This window comes from Nomascus leucogenys, chromosome 15, assembly GCF_006542625.1.
Source record: "Nomascus leucogenys isolate Asia chromosome 15, Asia_NLE_v1, whole genome shotgun sequence".
NCBI lineage: Eukaryota > Metazoa > Chordata > Mammalia > Primates > Hylobatidae > Nomascus > Nomascus leucogenys.
The window spans coordinates 3181021-3195002 of NC_044395.1; the positions used below are offsets into that span (position 1 = coordinate 3181021).

General features: G+C 38.0%; 1 protein-coding gene across 13 annotated transcripts in view; it reads right to left on the minus strand.

Annotated features, from left to right (window-relative positions):
• Positions 1 to 13982, minus strand: part of NTM (neurotrimin) — a 969816-nt gene that overhangs the window by 555813 nt on the left and 400021 nt on the right. The gene's annotated exons all lie outside the window — the stretch shown is intronic.

The window sequence follows — 13982 nt, forward strand, 5'->3', positions numbered from 1 at the left end:
ATCAAAGTTTCTTTTCATTACTCCATAGAATTTCACTATATGAATCTAATATAAATTTTAATCTATTCACTTTCTGATGAGCGTTTGAATTAGTGTTAGTTTTGGCTCTCAAAAATGAAACTGCTATGAACATTTTCTTATATAAATACATAGAGATTACTAGGTCATATGTTAGTGTATGGTTAATTTTTAGAAGAAACCACCAAATTATTTTCCAAAATGGTTGTACAACTTTGACATTCCTACCAGCAATATTTGAGAATTTTACTTGTTCCCACATCCTCCTTAACACTTTCTTTTTCAGTCTTTTAAGTTTTTATTTATTCGAGAATGTGGGAAGAGGCGTTCATTGTGGTTTCAATTTGCATTTTCTTTATGACTTGCTTGATGTTGAGCCTCTTTTCATGTGATTATTGATCTTTCTCATTAGCCTTTGGTGAAGTATCTGTTTAAACATTTTACTTATTTAAAAAAAATGGATAATTTGTCTTCTCAGGATTGAGTTGTTATGACTGTTTTATAGACTATGGATACAAGTCATTTGCCAAATAAATGCATTGATAATATTGTCTTCCATTTTGTGTCTTATCTTGTCATTTTCTTTACACATCCACAGAGTAAAAGATTTCAGTTTGGATGAGGTTTAACTGCTTAAGTTTTCTTCTTCAGTTTGTACTTTTTGTCTTGGGTCTAAGAAATATTTACCTACTCAAGACCAACACATATTTTCTCCTATTTTTTTTTCTAGAAGTTGTATAATTATTGCTTTTATATGAACTGTGGTTCATTTTGAGTTGAGTTTTTGTGTATGACATGAGGTAAGAATGGATGTTTATTCTCTTCCATATAAATATTCAGTTTTTTGAGTACCATACATTGAAAAGAGAATCTTTTTCCCCACTTAATCATCATGGCCTCCTTGGTGAAAATCAGTGGAACATATGTGTATGGCTATTTTGAGTCAGACTGTCAATTTCTCCCCAAAAATATGCTGAGATTTTGATTAGAATTTTGTTGAGCATATGTATAATTTGGGAAGCACTGACATCTCAAGACTATCATCTTCCAACCCATGGATATGGCGCACTGTGTATTCTTTTTTATTGAGATTTCCTTTATATTTCCTCAGCAATGTTTTGTAGTTTCAAGTGAACAGTCCTATACAAATCTTTAAAAATTCATTTCTAAATATTTTGTGCTTTGGATGATCCTGTAAATAGGATTTTTAATTAAATTTTCCAGTTGGTTGCTAATATACAGAAATAAACTTGATTTCTATATATTGGTATTATAATCATACAACCTTGTTAAATTCACCTATTAATATTTGTGTTTCTGTAGATTTCTTCGAATTTTCTATGTACACAAACATGCCACTCATAAATTCAGACAATTTAACATTTTTCTTTCCAATCTGTATACATATTATTCATTTTCTTACATTATTGCAATAGCTAGGACCTCCAGCTTAATAACAGATAGCAGTGGTGATAGCAGATATTCTTTTCTCGTTCTTATTCTTAGAGGGAAAGTATTCATTCCGTCCCCTATAAAGTATAATAGCTACAGGTTTTCTGTAGATTGCAATTATCAGGTTGAGAAAGTTACTTTCTTTACTTAGTTTGCTGAGAGTTTGTATCATAAAGGAATGTTGAATTTATCAAATGCTTTTACCACTTCTATTGATTGTCCCCTTCATTTTATTAATATAGATTTATATCAATTGCTTTTTAAATGTTAAACCAACCTTGAATTCCTAGGATAAAATATACTTGTCATAAACTATCCTATTTATATATTTCTGGATTTAATTGTCTAATACATTGTCAAGGACTGTTGTGTCCATGTTTATGCGTAATTTGATTAATAAAGCTTTTTTCCTTGTAATTTCTTCGATTTTGATATAAGTGTAATAATGCCCTTATAAAATTAACTAAGAAGTGTTTCTTTTTTATTTCCTGAAATTATTTCTATAGATTTTTTATTATTTCCTCCTTAAATATTTTGTATAATTAACCAGTGAAGCCATGCAGACCTACAGTTGTTTTTTTTGTGGAAATATTATATATGTATTCTATTTATTCTTGTGACTATTTTGGTAATTTTTGGTTTAGGGGAAATTTTTTCATTACATCTAATTTGACATTTATTGACCTACAGTTTTTATTATCCTTTTAATGTCTGTAGAAGTGGTAGTGATAGCTTTTCTTTTGTCTCTGTTTCACTAATTATCATCTCTTCTGTATTTTATTAAGCAGCCTTCTTGGGATTTATTAATCTTGCTGATCTTTTCAAATAATAAACGTTTTCCTGTATTATAATCCTTCCATTGTCTTCACTGAATGTCCCACTTGCTCAGTAAAATCTCTCCACTCCGGCTGGTCAGAACTCAAACAAACCATTAATGAATTCTAGGAGTCATCCACCACACCGTGTGCAGGTTCACCCTATGCTAATGCCTCTTCGTGTTCACCAATAAAGTCTAGAAGACCTCTGTGTCAATTTTTGCAGTCCTTTATACCTCCTTCTGCAGTCTCCTCAGACTCAATGAATGCTGATTTCTATTTAACTTAGCAAGATGATGAGCTTCCAGAGAGTGCTTCTAGGCAGAGTGCAGAGTGGACCATGGGCTTCACTTCATCTGTTTTATTTTCTCAAGGATCACTGTCTTCATTGACTGTCATCCAATATCCAAAAAGCAATGATTCATATACTTTGTGCCATTTTCTAGTTGCTTACAGTTGAAGGGAATTTGGTACTAATCTCTCATTGCCAGAAGCAAAATTCCGGAAACCTCACTATTGGCCTTTTGATGTTTATTTTATGCTATATTTCATTAATTAATTCAACAGTATATTACTTAGTATTTGCTATGGTGGCACATATTTAACAATAATAAATTAATATATAGCATATTTAAATTGAGTTCATATATTATCATGTTCTTTTTCTCTTTCATTTATTTCACCTGGCATTTCCTGAATGTTTTCTATATGTAAATTAAAATGTTTATTCAACTGAGGAAATAGTTATTTCTTATTCGAATATTATTCCTATTCAGTATGTTTTGTTTTTATGGACTTAAATTCTCTTGAGATCAAAATTTTTATGCTTTCTACATTAATTTTTTTTTACTTCTTTGTTCTTTATCTTTTAATTTTGAAAAAAATTCTCAAATGTGTTCTCTGCATTACCGATTAAATTTTAGATTGCTATTTCTGTCTTATACTCCTTCTCTTGAGTTTATGGTTTCCTGAAATATTTCTTGATATAATAGAGCTCTCTTTTTAAATCAGTCTGCAGTTACATCATTTTCTATTTTATCTCTTTTTCATAGTTAGTGATTTTTTTGCCTTTATGGAAATTATGTACAAGATACTTTCTAAAGTTGTCTTCTGGTTTCTGTAGTGTAAGTTTTTAAAGATTGTGTTTCCTCCCTTATATTTTAGGTGTAATGATATTCATCTTGTAAGTACAACACAGATTCCAGCAAATCTTTTCACAAGTTCCTTATGGTTATTAGTTCTTTCTTTGTATTTAACCATCTAGAAGAAAGTATATGAAACTTAATGGGTGGGTGGATTTTCCTCCATCACAGCCTCGCCTTCCACCTGGGAACCATAAGGACCCTCTCACATTAGATTCTAAAGGCTGCTTCATGTACTTAGTCCACTTCAAACTTTTTAACATTGGACATATTTTTGTGTTTTCATAAATATTCTCTTAATAAGGTGGAAGAGGGAAAATCAAGTGCCGTGGAAATCTTGAGTATAGAAGTGTCAAGCATATTAGAAAACAACATTGAACAGAAATTAGCAGCTTGGAAGCATTCATTCACTCTCATGTCTTCTGATAAACCCTGAAAGTCCCTGGAATTTGAATTAATGACCCAGATTCTCCTAGTGATCTCAGACCCAAACACCCACTTCTTCCTAAATACCTTACTTCAGTCCTACAGGCATCTCAAACTCCAAGTGTCCAAAATAAATCTCCTACATTTGAGAATGACCCATAGTCTCAAGCAGACAGCTAAGATACTTCTTAAATAAGACATTATCCCTCGGTGAGGTCATCTCATCTATCATTCACACCCTGGATGATCTGCCTCATGAAGATCTGCCTTCCTTATGCATTCCTCTCTGCACCTGCTGTCCCTGTGTGGCTCTCTTGTCTGGACGTTAGAATCAGGATCTAACTGGTTTCTCTGCTTCCTATTCCATGCCTCACGAATCCACCTCCCCTCCTTATTCCTGCTATTTCTAAAAGATGGATTTGGCTATGTTGTTATCCAACTTAAACCATTTCAATATCTTCCCTTTCTCTGAAAGACAGCATCCAGGTTTACTAGCCTCAAGACTCTGAAACCTATGAAAGTGCCTGTGAATGCCCGAGGGATGTGGTGAAGGCGTAGATTCTGATATAGGGGAGTGGGTGGGACTGAGATTCTGTACATCCAACACTTTCCCTGGTGACACCCATGCTGTTCCCCGTTGGACCACACTTGGAGTAGTGCTTCTCTAAGTTATGTCTTCCTAATCCCATGCACCTCTAGACTGCACTCCCATCCTTTTCACCAATCTTACCCACTTACAGTTCCTAGAAAGACATCTCTGTGTGATTACTCCTATAGCTTCTCTTTTCAGAATGCCCTTTTATTCCCTCTCCACCTAAAGAACATCTGCTCCTCTTTCACCACTTGCCCTGAGTTGCAGCTTATAGTAGAATCTTTTCTTTTGTCTCCCCTGCTCCATAGGTAGACTGACTGACTTCCTCCTTGTGCCCTGGCTATCTCAGGTAGAAACTACTCTTAGAGCACATGTGATACTTTCTTAATCTACTTTGTTTATGTAATTATTTTCCTTACTAGTCTGCAAAAAATAAAGGGCAGAGACTATGTTATATCATTGGTGGCAAGGGCACCATCTATCATATTGCTGGTGCTTAAAAAATATTTTTTGCAAGAAGGAATAAAGATACAATGAAATACAAGAATGAGTTGAATATTGACAGGAAATTTTGTATATAGTTGTATTAGTTTTCTACAGCTGCATAATGAATTATCACCGACAAGGCAGTTTAAAACAGCACACGTTTGTTATCTCATAGTTGTTATGGGTCATAATTCCATGAGTTCTCTGCTCTGAATCTGCCCAAGCTGAAATCAAGGTGTCAGCCAGGGCTGGGATTCTCACCTGAGGTTTAGAATCCTCTTCCGGGCTCATTTGTGTGGGCAGAATTCATTTCCTGTGATGTTGGAAGTGAGGTCCTTGTGATCTTATGAGCTGCCAGCTGGGGCCATTCTCAGTTCCTAGATGATTACTGAGATGTGGTTGTTGTCCACATAGCCCCGTCGGCATAGCCCCGTCGGCATAGCCCCATCGGCATAGCCCCATCGGCACTCCACAACGGTGCCATTTGCTTCCTTCCAGGCCAGTAGGATCGTGTCTCACTGACTTCCTATTGCTCCCCAGTTTACTATGATGAAAACTTATATAATGTGATGTAATCACAGGGGTGACTATCCCACCAGCATTTGCCATGTAGCATAACCTAGCCCAGGGAGCTATGATAGACTATCCCATCCTATTCACAGTTTCGGCCTTCACTCAAAGATCAAGTAGTACACCGGTGTGTACATTGGAGGGTGAAGATCTTGAATGCCATCTTAGAGTTCTCCCTACTACAATAGTTAACTGGAAAATTGAGCTAGTCATCAGAAGTTTTGGGAAAATGGGAAAGACAGTCAATATTGAAGAGGAAGATATAATGAGACTAAAGTTCCTGTACTCCATATGAATTTTGCCATCACTATATGCTGGAGCTAGTTTTTATGTTTAAATTCTTCATTTTATAAATGAAAATAGAATCTGAGGAACTTGTAATTTGTGGTAGAAGCAGAATTCCTGACGACAACTAAAGTGATTGATCTTTCTTCTCTCTTGTAATTGACTTCTATTCAATTCATAATAGCAAAAAAAATAATCCTCAGGCTTCGAATGGTTAAGTATGTGAAAGGGACTTTACTTTGAAATTAAGTCTGATAAATCACTTTTAAGTTTCTCATTCAACTTTATCAACACCAAATAGAATCTTAAACAACTTTCAAAGAATGTAGTTGATGGCTTTTGAATTAAGACTGGAAACTTATCTTTTGGCAGATCATTCAAAGGTGGAAGACTGTGGCATTAGCTTCAGTTTAACTTTTTGGAAAACCAGTCACCAATTATCACTACAGTTTTCAGCTACATGTAGAGGTTGCATGTTTCTTCTCAACACACCCGTCTGGATATTGGGATTTGAATGACAGGTGCTTAACATTATTGAACAGCCCAGGTTTACCTTTTCATCCTATGTATTGAGTGGGGTTAAACTTCTGAGCTGTGATAGTTGATGTAATGACAGTATTATCAGTTTTCAAGTTGTAAATACTTGCTCACTTCTGGCTTATTCCCTTGGGATAGTTTCTTTCCTTCCCTGAAATCCACCAATGATCTATGCATCATAATTCAATATATTTGTCCCTCACCATGCAAGCATAATTGGGTCAAACACTTTTGCTCATAGCTAAAAACTCCTGTAGGCAATTATCAATTCCCTTTATGATTAATGTAAAATCTACAGTGTTTCTATTAATGGAAATGTATGCTGAAGCATTCACAGTCATAAGCTGTAGATAAACCCTGTCATTACACTAATGTAATGTAAAAGTTTTTAAAGCCACCAGAAACTTGGTAGCAACTGTAATATCTTAGTATGTCAATTTGCAAGGGAACTAGAGGGAACTTGCAGTATTACTAACAATACTTTGGGAAGTCATTTTTGAAAAACTGAGGGTAAAGATTTTGGGGTTTGGGGCTTTGTTATGCCATTTTTCTGAATCAAGAACACAGAATTCGAAAGCATGCCGTGGAGAGCAGGTATCAAACTCATGCTAAGAATGGTAGCATTAGAGAAGAGCCTGGCACTGCATGCTTCTGGGTAGACTCACACTAGGATCGCATGGGGTGGGGGATGGGGAGGATGTACTCATAAAAATTGGGAGAGAAACACATGGCTTATATATCTCACAACTTTAAAAATATCCCTTATATAATAAAAATGAATATAATTGGAATCATATTGTCCACAATAAAGATCTTCACTTAAGATGTATGTGTATGGATATTTGCATGCATGTGAATGTATGTGCTTTCTTTATTGAGCCTAGTATTTCTCCTCAGGCCTGCAAAGAGAGGGCACTCTACCAAGGCAGTAGTGGGCATTGGTGGAGATGTTATATGCAATATATATAAATACACTGAGTACTTCCCTCAATAATAGAAATCAATAATTTCTTCCAAAACCTTTTCTATGTATGGCAGAAGCAACTTTCTGCCACCCAAAATTCATGATTCAACCTTTTGTAGTATATGCACTGTTGGTGCTGAGAAGCAGCTGCCCAGAGACCACTTCACCTGTCTCTTATACATTGGTATAGCCTTTACTAAGTTCTAGCAAAATGGGATCGAGCAGAAGTAATATGTACCACCTTCAAGGCTGGTCCACAAAAGCCTCCTACTCTTCTTTCTCCAGCTGGCTGGATGCTGAGGATTCAAAGGCTCTAGTGCATAGTGGAGTCACAGGGCAGAAGGAACCTGGATCGCTGTGACATCATGTGGAGGAAATCTATCTTTTCTTGCCCAGGAACACTTACACTGGAATTTATGTATAAGGAAAAATAAACACTTGTTTTGTTGTGCCATTCAATGTTGGAATTTGTTTGTTGCAGCAGCTAACGTTACCCTAACCAATACAGAAGTCAAAGCCTTGAAGTAGATGCTGCCAAAAAAAAAAAAAAAAGTCTAAAATATCTGACACCAGCTTAGCAGTTTTGTGGTAGATACTGAGGAAACAGGCCTAGCAAGCTGGAAATTGCTGCTCTGCTGTAGTGAAACATTTGGTAAAACTGTCACCCTTGTTAACATGGAAGGCAGACCAAGTGCCTACTGAGCCCGTGCATCTCAAGGAAGTAGCAGGAAAGAGCCAGAATGCTAGCATATGTTGCTCTTCCCTCACTGTGTTTGGCAAGGTATTGCAAGAAAGATGAGTTCGAGATAGAATTAGCTGGTTTGCACACAAAAAGAAACAGAATTAAAGTATCAGAAATTTGGAGTCGCACAGGTTGGAAACAGCTTCTGGAGGACAATGTGAAATAAGACTTTAAAAGCCTTTGAGCCACAAATGTCTACCAAAACTTCTCAATTAAGCAAAGTGGCAGAGCTTTGTAGTTTGAACCTAATTAAGAGTGGAGCTTCCACTCAGGTAGCCTCAAGGTACTCAGCATCACCTTGACAGAGAGAGACACAGGGGCCAGAGATATATGCAGAGAAATAAAGCAGGCCCCACAGTTGTTCCAGGAAAGAACTTCTGGTGAGCTTCCTGGCCTATGGATGCTGGAAACACAATGAGCAGTGTGGGTTATCTTTGTCAAAGCACTGAGTCTGCCCTAATAAATGTACTATCCTAAATAGTCACTTATTATGCATAGCTACTCTCCCAACTTGCACCGGCTCCACATTTATCTCACATTACCACTGTGTTTTGGCACAGAAGCCTTCATTTGGCCATAGACACCATGTTGACTGAGTTTCTTACATTACTGTACATCTTGAATTAAAAGCTCCTAGAATAAATATACCAAGTATATACAATTCTTTTCATGCTGTTCTTAAGTCAGACAGAGCTACAGGATACACCATGTACCAAGAATTGCTTAAGGATTACTCTTTTTGGATGGAAGAAATTATCAAAACTGGTATCCGGAAGAGATGTTCCCTAAATGACTACCTGTAAGTGGTGTCAACAGAGGGAGGAGGGCAATACAGGGACTAATGTTTTTTCTTTGGGGATTTATTAAATAAAAGCAACTAAAATGACCAAATGTTTAGTCATGTTGATTTCTGCTGTCTAAAAATCACCCAAAATGTCATCTCATCTTTGCCTGACAGAGAATTCCACTTCCAGGAAGGAGACACATAATCTTTTTCCTTGTTAAGCAAGTGATATGCACCGCAAAAACGAAAACCAAGTGAATGAATAAGTAGTTATTATTAGTTATTAAACTAAAACAAATGAACTAATAATTACACTAAACCAAGTAAACTAAATAAAGGCATCAAGCACAGATGAGTTGTAATGCTCCAAATCTAACATTTTTGGGAGACAGACATTGTTTTTCTGAATATTTTCAAATATATCTTTTTAAAACTCAAGTGACTGTTTTGCAAATTGCAGATTTGCTGGAAGCACAGCATTCCCCTGGAGGAGCCCTGTGCTGAATTATTATTGTCTAGGGATATTTGAATAGAAGCAATGGTCATGCTGACTGTAAACTGGGCAGGCATTCACCTTTGGAGTGCTTATTTTCAACTCCCAAGGAAACAAAACTCCCAGAGAGATATGCATTTGCTGAACCTAGGGAAACCACTGCAGGGAACGGAGAGGAAGAGAAAGGGGAAAGGAGCTTGTGCACTCTGTTTCTCATGAGACATTATAGAATTTCTCCAGCAGCCTGAGGTTCTCTCAGCAGTTCTGAAATCCCAGTCGGTTCTGAAAGGCACACGCATCTAGGAAGAGCCCACAGCGGCACTCAGAGTGTTAACGATACTCTTATATTGAATGCTGAGGCAGATTATCTTCACCTTAAGCTTAATGCATTCCTGGAAACCACAAAGAGAACTGCTCTGAGGGCATCCCTTAATGGCAAGTTGTAGAATAAACTCTTGCTACAATTTTTTGTGACCTCACAATTGCCTAAAACAAGGAGAAAAATTATATTTGGAGCCAAAAAATATTACACTCCTCATGTATTCCGCATGTCATGAATAAGTCTCTGACAAATAGATGCTCAATTGGCCTAGGTGGAATGATACACAGTGGAGAAGACTATTTCAGAAAGAAAACAATACAAAAATGTGTACTATTTTACCAAAAAGAATTATGGCAAAGGGACTTTTGACAGTGATTTTTCCAGCTCCCTAAGAAAGTATGTTAATTGTGTGAAAAGTCAAGGATTACTGTGAATGATAAGAATGGGCTTCCCCAAGGGGAAGACAGACATGAGGAGCAAAGAAGAAATGGAGAAGCCCATCCCTGTTCTGCCTGAGATGCTACTAAGTAGAAGAAATTGAGGTTGCAAGGGGCAAAAATCAGTGCCTGAGGGGTAAGAAGCCTAATAAAATCTATGGAGATAAAGCAAATCTCTTAGAGCTGATGGGTTTCGCACTGACATTTATGAAGAATTCGCTGATGATTAAGTACCGTAAGCTTGGTGGAAGGTTTCAGAGCAATTTTGGAACAACATTGGAACAACAGAGAAAGGCAAAGTCAATGACACCAAGGCTATTGACTATTTTGTTTAAAAATGAGACGACGGAAGATGTCAGGAATTGGAGGTCCTTAACACTATTGTATTTGGGCTTTAATACACTTGTGGGAATTGCACAATGAGTCCAGCAGTCGTAGCTGACAGAATGATGCACGAGGACCCAGACCATGCAATAAAACGATGGAAGATCATGCGCTGCTTAGTCACCCTAAGTGAAAGCGCAGGGCAAAATGAATTTGGAACGCAGTCAGGTTACTAACCACTCTTGGATAAAGACATTGTATTTCACAAGACAGTATGTGACTTTAGATGGCTAGGTTATGAGTTTGAGGCAACGTATTAGCCATACCAGAATATGAGCAGTCAGGAAGAAAAGAAAATGTTATAAGATATGGCAAAGAAATCCACTCAACTTTGTGCTGTGTGCATTCATAATTTATTTCTGATTTAAAAATGCATCAATATGAGACTAATGCTGAAAAGGGGCTACAGAAAATGCTGAACAGCAACACATATGGGGGCCATTAGTGATATGGGAAACTAAGAAAGGCTCACTTCACTTCTTTACCCATGGAAAAGTTCATAAATAAAATTTTAAAACTTCCATCTTAAGGAAAAAGAAATGTAAGCATAGGCACCCTAGTGCTATGGTTTGAACATATGTGTTGCTCTCTACTGTATGTATTGAAACATAATCACCAAAATGATGGTAGTAAGCAGTGGGGCTTTGGGGATGTGATTAGTTCACGAGGGCTCCAAAAGAGCCTTCAGAAAGCTGCTTGGCCCTTTTTTGCCCCTCCATCCCTCATACCATGTGAGGACACAGCCTTGGCCCCTCCGGAGGACAGAGCAACAAGGCACCACCTTGGAAGCAGAGACCAGGTCCTCACCACTGACCTGCTGGCACCTTGACCTTGGACTTCCCAGCTTCCAGAACTATGAGAAATGAATTTCTATTATTTATAAGATACTCAGTCTATGATATTTTGTTCTAACATCAGGGACAGATTAAAATGCCTATCTTTTAGTTATGTCAGTACATCAGTTCTACAAACATACTGTGGATGATGTTGCAGCCATAAATATCTCTTCTCTTTGTCTGTCTAAAAGATGTCTACTCTTCAGTTAAGTATCACCTCAGATAATGCCTTCCTCTCTATGATATTTCCACCACTTCTCGGATAGAACGACCTGTTTCCTCCTTTCTCATCCTCTTGCATTTGGTCTAAACTCCATGTGTGAACTTTATATCGTTGCAAAACAAATTATCACCAATTTAACATCTTAAAGCAACACAAATATTATCTCTCAGTTTCCTTGGATTAGGAGTCCTTATGTTCGGGCTGGGTGGTCTCCTCAGAATCTCACAAAGCTAAAGTCAAGGTGTGAGCTGGCCACATCCTCATCTAGAGACTTGGAAGTAAGGAAGGATCTGCTTTCAAGCTCCCTCTGGCTGCTGGCAGAACTATTTCCTTGCACCTGCAAGGCTGGGGTCCTGTTTTCTTGCTGGTTGTCCTTCAATTCTAGACATGTGGTCCTTTCCCGTAGGCTGCTTCCAGACCAGCAGAAGAAGGTCTCTCTGATACCTCCCCTTTAACAGGGTTGACCTGATTAGGTCAGGCCCACCCAGGATAATCTCCTTTTTGATTAAAGGCAATTGATTAGGAATCTAGTCACAGGGGTGATGTCTCATGACGCTTGCTGGTGCCTCCCACATTCAAGTTGGGGAGATTACACAGGGTGTATACAGGGGTGGGAGGACGGACTAGAGAGTCACCTTAGAATTCTGCCTACTATATAACAAGGAACATGTGTTATATCCCCATGTCTATTGTGGCTAGAAGATATGCATGCATACACAGTCTCTTCAGATCACAAGCTCCCTGAGGGCAGAGACTGTGTCTATTCAAATCAGGAGCTTGATAATCAGCAACTAGCAAGAGCTCAAAATACAGTAGAAATCCAATAACTTTTAAGTTAAATGGCAGTAGAAAAGCAACATAAACAAACATCAGTGAAGGTTGGGAGGATTAGGGATTAGGGATCCTAATCCTAATCCTTGGCATTAGTTTGGGTGGAAATAATGAAAAATAGATTTGAAAATGGCATCAGAAGATAGAAAAAGGAAGGTGAAAAATCCTGGGAATTATGGATGATGTCTTCCCACGATGGGGCCAATTCAGCTTGTCATGTTTCATCCAGACTTCTTCATAAAGCATATACTATTTCACACTACTATCAATAGACTGTTAAATTTCTTCTGATATCATTTTAAATCAAAGAGAAACAACCTGACTGTCTCAGAAACGCAGGGATGAGGCTCTGTACTGTACTCCCTCCTGGTCACAGAGCTTTGAGTGCCTTCCACAGGAGAGAGAAGGAGCTAAGGAAGACCTCTGAGGAGGAGATCTCTGAGCTCCAGTGTGTACACAGCTGGTGCTTGGCATGGCTGGATCTGAGACAATCGCCTTCAGTGACTCAATCACGGCATCACCGTTTTTGAAAATACTGAAATTTCTGACTCTAAAATACAGATTTGGGCCAAAAGGAGGCCTTGTAATCTTAAGCTGCTACTGGGTTTAATCAGATGATGAAGACGATTAAGACCTAGAACATGCTCCCTGAAATCCTGAATTGTGTACCTGAATAGACTGTGGTATTAGCCTAGTCATATTCTGTGACAATTATGACTAAAACCCTGGCATCTTCATTTCCAAACCTATCATCTATGTAATGGACACAGAACAGAGCACAAAGCCTGAGACCTTCCCATCCAGCAGCACACTTACAGAATTGCATAAAAACCAAACTGCATTTTACTGCAGTCATGAACAAGGATAACATAATTGATAAAAGCTTTATGGTGAGATGGAGGCAGGAGTTTGAGAATTTCCAAGATGCCATGGAGCAGGAGACTATATTTTTTTTATTGCCGAACTTTTTTTTACAAGTTTTACAGTTGTGGTGTTTGCATTTTACAGCTCATTCTGAGCGGTGGGTCTCAAGTTTTTCTAGGCAAATGCTTAGAGGACTTTTCTTGTGAGTCACCAGTGCTACAGTAAATATGAAAGGGGACGTCATCCTGAATCCGAAGATCTGCAAAAAACCACTGTTTGGGGCACAGAAGAGCAGCAGAAAGAACAACTGCACCACACCAAAAGCCGCAGACTTTGAAAACAGGGACAGACGCATAGGGTGTCTTTTCAATGATTGATGTTTCTGATCCAATTGATTCAAGAAACAGTGGGAAATGAGAGTGAGGAAGCCGGTGGTGATGCTAATGAGGCTGACGCTGAAACTGTAAAGCAAAGTTGGGAAGTGCCAGTGTTCCCAACTGGGAGAGAAAAAACAATGGAGGACTTCAGACAGATCTAGTTCAGTTTCGTGAAGCTCAGAATTTAGGGACTTCTGCACGTGGGAGCTATCATCTTCACCAACAGACTATTGATTTAATTTACCAGACATTTCTTATTAAAGAAATCTTATAACTCAGTGAAGGCAGGGCTCAGAAGTGGTCATAACCCTGGGGCCTGGAAAGGAAACACCTAATTCCTCTCAGACTCGCCTAAGAACTCAGGAAGATAGCTGAACTGACTGCTCTTAGAAGCCTGAGACT